The sequence below is a fragment of the Phoca vitulina genome, unplaced genomic scaffold (assembly GCF_004348235.1).
Source record: "Phoca vitulina isolate PV1807 unplaced genomic scaffold, GSC_HSeal_1.0 scaffold6, whole genome shotgun sequence".
Taxonomy (NCBI): Eukaryota; Metazoa; Chordata; class Mammalia; order Carnivora; family Phocidae; genus Phoca; species Phoca vitulina.
In genome coordinates, this window is record NW_022589709.1 from 56,588,913 (window position 1) to 56,596,871 (window position 7,959).

Here is a 7,959-nt window from a genome sequence, read left to right on the forward strand (position 1 = left end):
AATGACGAACAATGTAGTGGCACGTGAAGGTGGGCTCCAAACCAGACCAAGCTGATGTCTAGATAAGACAATGCAGTGTCTGGTTCCCCATAGCTTTGAGATTTGGCCCTGCCAGCGAGGTCACAAGGACCTCTTGAAAAGTTGCATTAACTTTTATTACCCACATGCCAAAAGTAATGTTAAGTGGCAAAACAGATTTTCCACTAAGATTCTGGCCTGGAACAGTCTAGCATATGAGCTGCAATTTTGTTGGCTTTCCTCTTGAAGAACGTGCAGATCAGTTCTTTCAGGCATGTTGAAGTGATGCTGCACAAAGAGTGCTAGAAAATGGACAAGTACCATGAGCAGGGTTTTAGAGCCAAGCCACAGAATCTCCTTTCTAGATCAGTACTCGGCTTCTGCCACAGTATGAATGAGAAAGCACTATATGGAATATTCTGAGACATTTTAAAATCAAGAACATTGTGTAAGAGCTAGTATTGGTTACAAGGACTCCTTAGGCAGATTCCTCTCAAGTATCTGGACATGGGAAATGCTTAACTCACAATGAACTACAAGGTCCTCCTATTGCAGCATTAAGACTATGAAACCAATGTGTAGTGCTTTTTTATTTTTTATTTATTTATGTTTTTTGCCTCGCAGATAGGAAACTCTGTTTTCCTTTAATCACTGGAACTTTCCTTAGACAGGATTTGTTTTTATTTTTAGTAACTTCTCCCTTCCCCTCCTCCTTCACTACTTGTTTTCAATGTCTATGTTATGTTGGTCTTTTTTTAATTGTTATACTTATGTTTAATAAAATGTTATACAATATTTTTTCCAGAATAATTGCATAATAGAACAGTCAATTAATCCGTGATTTTGGTGTGTTGGACTGTGAGTAATCCAATGTTGTGTACATAAAATCCAATAAAAGTAAAACAAAAACATATTTTTGGAAGTCAGTAAAGGTGTAAATAAATACTTCAGAAGTTGAGTTAATACATTTTGAATGGTCTACCATATGTCCAGCCCTATGTGCTAAGAATGACAGTAAATCAAAAGTTGAAGATACAGTTTATTGAGAACCTAATCTTACTGGATGGGGAAGATTTACCAACAGCCATAATTAATAGCTTCCATTTATTAGACGCCAGCTATGTTCCAGGTGCATTTTAAACACTATTTTATTTAATCTCGCCCTCTCCCCCCAACACTCTAATTCAGTGGGTTGGGTTTCCTATTAAATCGCTACCCAGGTGATTCTTTTTTTTTTTTCTTTTTTTAAATTTTTTTATTGTTATGTTAATCCCCATACATTACATCATTAGTTTTAGATATAGTGTTCCATGATTCATTGTTTGTGCATAACACCCAGTGCTCCATGCAGAACGTGCCCTCCTCAATACCCATCACCAGGCTAACCCATCCTCCCAACCCCCCTCCCCTCTAGAACCCTCAGTTTGTTTTTCAGAGTCCATCGTCTCTCATGGTTCTTCTCCCCCTCCGATTTCCCCCCCTTCATTCTTCCCCTCCTGCTACATTCTTCTTCTTCTTTTTTTCTTTCTTAACATATATTGCATTATTTGTTTCAGAGGTACAGATCTGAGATTCAACAGTCTTGCACAATTCACAGCGCTTACCAGAACACATACCCTCCCCAGTGTCCATCACCCAGTCACCCCATCCCTCCCACCCCACCCCCCACTCCAGCAACCCTCAGTTTGTTTCCTGAGATTAAGAATTCCTCATATCAGTGAGGTCATATGATACATGTCTTTCTCTGTTTGACTTATTTCGCTCAGCATAATACCCTCCAGTTCCATCCACGTCGTTGCAAATGGCAAGATCTTATTCCTTTTGATGGCTGCATAATATTCCATTGTATATATATACCACATCTTCTTTATCCATTCATCTGTTGATGGACATCTTGGCTCTTTCCACAGTTTGGCTATTGTGGACATTGCTGCTATAAACATCGGGGTGCACGTACCCTTTCGGGTCCCTACTTTTGTATCTTTGGGGTAAATACCCAGGAGTGCAATTGCTGGATCATATGGTAGCTCTATTTTCAACTTTTTGAGGAACCTCCATACTGTTTTCCAGAGTGGCTGCACCAGCTTGCATTCCCACCAACAGTGTAGGACGGTTCCCCTTTCTCCGCAGCCCCGCCAACATCTGTCATTTCCTGACTTGTTAATTTTAGCCATTCTGACTGGTGTGAGGTGGTATCTCATTGAGGTTTTGATTTGGATTTCCCTGATGCCGAGCGATATTGAACACTTTTTCATGTGTCTGTTGGCCGTTTGGATGTCTTCTTTGGAAAAATGTCTGTTCATGTCTTCTGCCCATTTCTTGATTGGATTCTTTGTTCTTTTGGTGTTGAGTTTGATGAGTTCTTTATAGATTTTGGATACTAGCCCTTTATCTGATATGTCATTTGCAAATATCTTCTCCCATTCTGTCAGTTGTCTTTTGGTTTTGTTGACTGTTTCCTTTGCTTTGCAAAAGCTTTTTATCTTGATGAAGTCCCAATAGTTCATTTTTGCCCTTGCTTCCCTTGCCTTTGGCGATGTTTCTAGGAAGAAGTTGCTGCGGCTGAGGTCGAAGAGGTTGCTGCCTGTGTTCTCCTTTAGGATTTTGATGGACTCCTGTCTCACATTGAGGTCTTTCAACCATTTGGAGTCTATTTTTGTGTGTGGTGTAAGGAAATGGTCCAGTTTCATTCTTCTGCATGTGGCTGTCCAATTTTCCCAACACCATTTGTTGAAGAGACTGTCTTTTTTCCATTGGACATTCTTTCCTGCTTTGTCAAAGATTAGTTGACCATACTACCCAGGTGATTCTAACCTGAAGGCGGGGTTGAGAGTTTCTAATCCAGAATAAGAGAACAGGTGTAACTGCATGCAGCTCACATCCGATGCCAAGCAGAGGCACGTGACACGCTCACACTCTCTCCATGCATGGGGGACAGCAGCCTGCCTGGAGCGAGGGTATGAGGTCAGCCGATGGAACCACAGACGGGGACATTCAATTCTGGAGGAGAACGTGTAATGAAGATAATGCCTATGACAGTACTTAAAGAAAAAACAAAACCACTTCGCTTGAAAAGTGATTGTATTAAGAGACGCAATGGCTTTGCCACAAAAATACTGGCTCTCATGAAGGCGGGGGAGGAGTGTTAGGGCCTAAATGTTTGTTTTCCCTCCAATTCATATGCTGAAACCCCAGCCCCCAATGTGATGTTTGGAGATGGGACCTTTGGGAGGTAATTAGGGTCAGGTGAAGTAAGGACACACTCAGCTGTTCCTCATACAAAGAGACACCTGAGTGTTCCCTGCAAGCACGCAGACACGCATGCGCCCACCTAAGCACGTACCCAGACGCAAACAAGAGGTCATGTGAGCTCATACCAGCAGCTGCCTACAAGCCAAGAGAAGAGGCTTCGGAGGGAACCTGCTTTGCCAACACGTTGATCTTGATTTCCCGGCCTCTGGAACAGTAAGAAATACTTTTTTCTCTTATTTACAAGCTACCCTGTTAAGGATGTTTTGTGATGGCAGCCAGAACTAAGATGAGGAGCGACCAAGAGTAGAGCCCATTTTTCTAAACTAGGTAACATTTTAAGGTATTTCCTCTCTGAACCTTTGCCCATCTCCTCTCGCTGGCCTTTTCAAACTTACTCTTCATTCCTCTTGACTATATCTTCACCGCCGACTGAGAACTTTGAAGGCAGCCACCTGTCTTCTTTATGATTAGTCTTCCAGAGGGGAGCACAATGTCCTGCACATAATAGGTACTCCATACAGTTTGTCAAATGAATCAGTAAACTACTGTTAGACCTCTCAGCCTCACTGGTCCAAGGAAACAGACCATCACAACTGTCAGCAAACCTATTGAAAGCTCCAGGCCATGTGTTTTGGGGCCTCTCATAAGATGGCAGTAAATAGGAGGTAAAGTGACCGGCACATTTTCTCCATTGAAGTTATCCATATTTTTTTGGTTTGGAAAGGCATGGACTATAAATCATTGAACTCTGGAGAAAGCTCATAAATAAATTGATTCCAGTAGGTTAGTCATGGAATGTATGGTATATTTTCCAGTCAGAACCATAATTCTAATAAGCAGTCTTGGTGAAGAATGGAACTGTCTTGTAAGTTTGCTCGTAAGGTGATGAGTGAAGGTAGTTGGAGGTTGACTGTCCTGTTCTTGTACTATGGGCCAAACCTTTACATGTGTCAAGCCAGGTATAACTTTAGAATTTTTTATTTAACTAAACAAGCTAAGCCTGAGGTCATGCTTCAGACAGTTGTAATTGAGTGCTACAGAGAGCAGAGAATTTCTAAATTTCCTTTTGGAAAGCAAATGCAGATAAATATGCTGGTGATGACTCATTTCCCCAGCACCCCAGCCCCCAAAGCATCTGAGCAGTTTTCTGTTGAGCTGATTTAGGACATCAGTATCAAGCTGGAGATAACAGAGTGCTGTCACTTTTGATCTTAAGTTTAAAGGTTAACAATCAATTTTATCTGTTTACACTTAAGATACCACAACAGAATTCTTTTTTGGTTTTGTTTTATTGAGATATAATTGACATATGGCACTGCATAAGTTTAAGATACATAGCATAATGTTTTGACTTACATATATTGTGAAATGATGGCCACAGTCAGTTTAGTTAACAAGCAGTATCTCACAAAAATACAAAAAAAAAAATTATTTTTCCTTGTGATTTACTCTTAGGATTTATTCTTAGGATTTATTCTTTTAATGACTTTGAAATATACTGTACAGTGTTAACTCTAGCCATCATGTTGTACGTTACATTCCTAGTCCTCGTTTGTCTTTTAGAAGTTTGTGACTTTTGACCACCTCATCCAATTATCCCTCCCCTTCTGTAATGACCATTCCAACAGGTGTGAGGTGATTTTGTGGTTTTGATTTACATTTCCCTAATGACTAGAAATGTTGAACATATTTGCATGTACCTGTTAGCCATTCGTATATCTATTTTGGAAAAGTGTCTGTTTGGATCTTTTGCACGTTTTCAATTGGATTATTGTTATTGTTATTTTGCTGTTGAGTTGTGTGAGTTCTTTATATATTTGGATATTAACTGCTTATCACATACATAGTTTGTAAATATTTTTTCCATTTTGTACCTTATTTTTTCATTTGTTGACTTTCTTTTGCTCTGCAGAAGCTTTTTAGTTTGATACAGTTCACTTGTTTACTTTTGATTTTGTTGCTTATGCTTTGGGTGTCATATGCAAAAATTATGGCCAAGATCACATCAAGGAGTTTTTTTTCCCCCATTTTCTTCTAGGATTATGATGGTTTAAATGGATTAAATTGATTTAATAGTAATGGATTTAAATGGATTAAATCTTTAATCCATCTTGAGTTAATTTTTTTGAGTGCTGTAAGATAGGGGTCTAGTTTCATTCTTTTACGTGTGAATAGCCAATTTTCCCTACACCATTTATTGAAGAGACTGTCTCTTCACCATTGAGTGTCCTTGGCTCCCTTGGGGTTATATCTGGGCTTTCAGTTCTGTTCTATTGATCTACGTGTTTTTGTGCCAGTACCATACTATTTTGATTACTATAGCTTTATAGCATAGCTTGAAATTAGGAAGTGCAACACCTCCCACTTTGTTCTTCTTTTCCAGGAGTACTTTGGCTATTCAAGGTCTTTTGTGGTTTCATGTAAATTTTAGGATTGTTTTTGTTTTTCCTATTCCTATGAAAATACCTTTGGAATCTTGATGAGAATTGCATTGAATCTATATATGGCTTTTTGTAGCATTCTTTCAACCCATGAACACTGATACCTTTGCATTTATTTTTGTCTTCTTTGATTCTTTCTTCAGTGACTTGTAGTTTTCAGAGATTATTAACCTCCTTGGTTAAGTTTATTCCTAAGTAGTTTGTTGTTTTTTGATACTATTGTAAATAGAATTGCTTTCTTTAATTCTTTTAAAGACCATCTGTTGTCAGTATATAGAAAAACTACTGACTTTTGTATGTTAATTTTGTTTCCTACTATTTTGTTGAATTCATTGAATAGATACAACAGTTTTTTTTTGGTGAAGTCTTTAGGATTTTCTACATATAAAATCATGTCATCTGCAAATATAGACCATTGTACTTCTTTTCCAATTCGGATGCTTTTTATTTTTTACCTGATTTCTCTGGCAAGAACTTCTAGTACTATATAGACCGGAAGTGGCGAGACTGGGCATCCTTGTTTTGTTCCTGATCTTAAAGGAAAAGCTTTCAACATTTCATCATTGAATATGCTGTTAGCTGTGGGTTTATCATTTATGGTCTTTATGTTGAGGGCTATTCCTTCTATACCTGCTTTGTGAAGAGTTGTTGATCATGAATGGATGTTGAATTTGGTCCAGTGCTTTTTCTGTGTCTGTTGAGATGATAAGATTTTTTTTTCATTCTGTTAATATGTGCTTCACATTGATTGATGTGTACGTTGAACTATCCTTGCATCCTAGTTATAAATCCCACATGATCATGGTGAATGATCCTTTTAATTGCTGCTGAATTTGGTTTACTAGGTTTTTTTTTTTTTTTTTTGAGAATTTTTGTGTCTATATTTATCTGGGATATTGAGCTGTAGTTTTCTTTCTTGGTAGTGCACTTTCTAGCTTTGGTATAGGCTAATGGTGGCTTTATAAAATGACTTTGGGAGCTTCTGGTTTTTGGGAGAGTTTGAGGATTGGTGTTAATTCTTTAAATATTTGTAATATTCACCAGTGGAATCATCTGAACCTGGGCTTTTCTTTGTTGAGAGATACTGACTCAATTTCCTTATTAGTAATTTGGTTTATGCAGACTTCCTATTTCTTCCTGATTCAATCTAGGTAGTTTGTATGTTTCTAAGAATTTTTCCATTTCTTCTAAGTTGTCCAGTTTGTTGGCATGTAATTGCCATTTCTTCTAAGTTGTCCAGTTTGTTGGCATGTAATTGTTAATAGGAGCCTCTTAGGATCCTTTGTATTTTTATGATATCAGTTGTAATGTCTCCTTTTTTATTTATAATTTTGTTGATTTGGGTCCTCTTTTTTTTTTTACTTGGTTAGTGTAGCTAAAGGTTTGTCAGTTTGTTTTATCTTTTGAAAGAACCAATTATTAGTTTGGCTAATCTTTTCTATTGTTGTTCTGATCTCTATTTTATTTATTTCTCCTCTCATCTTTTTAATTTTTTTTCCTTTTTCTAACTTTGGGCTCATTTCTTTTTCTTGTTCCTTAGGGCATAGAGTTACTTTGTTTATTGGGCATCTTTCTTGCTTCTAAATATAGGGTTTTATTGCTAGGATGTCATTCTTAAACTGCTTTTGCTGGATCCTGTTAGTTTTAGCATGTTGTGTTTCTATTTTCTTTTTTTAATTTTTAAAAATTTTATCCAATATTTTTATTTAAAGTATGGTTGACATACAGTATTATATTAGTTTCAGGTGTACAACATAGTGATCAGACACCCAAAAACATAACAAAATGATCACCATAAGTGTAGTTGCTACCTATTATACGAAGTTATTATAATTCCTGTAACTTATTTGTTTTATGAATGGAAGTTTATACCTTTTAATCCCCTTTTTTCCCCCATTTCTCCAGCTCCCTTCCCTCTGGCAGCCACGAGTTTCTCCTCTGTATTTATGAGCCAGTATCTGTTTTGGTGGTTCATTTGTTTTTTTAGATTCCACATATAAGTGAAATCGTATGGTATTTGTGTTTATGACTTACCTCAGTTAGTATAAACCCTCTAGGATTATCCATGTTGTTGCTAATGGTAAGATTTCAGTCTTTTATGACTGAGCAATATTCCAGTGTGTGTTTGTGTGTGTATATATCACTTGTTTATCCATTCATCTATTGATGGACACTTAGGTTGCTTCCATATCCTAGCTATTGTAAGTAATGCTGCAGTGAACATAGGGATGCACATGTCTTTTTGAAT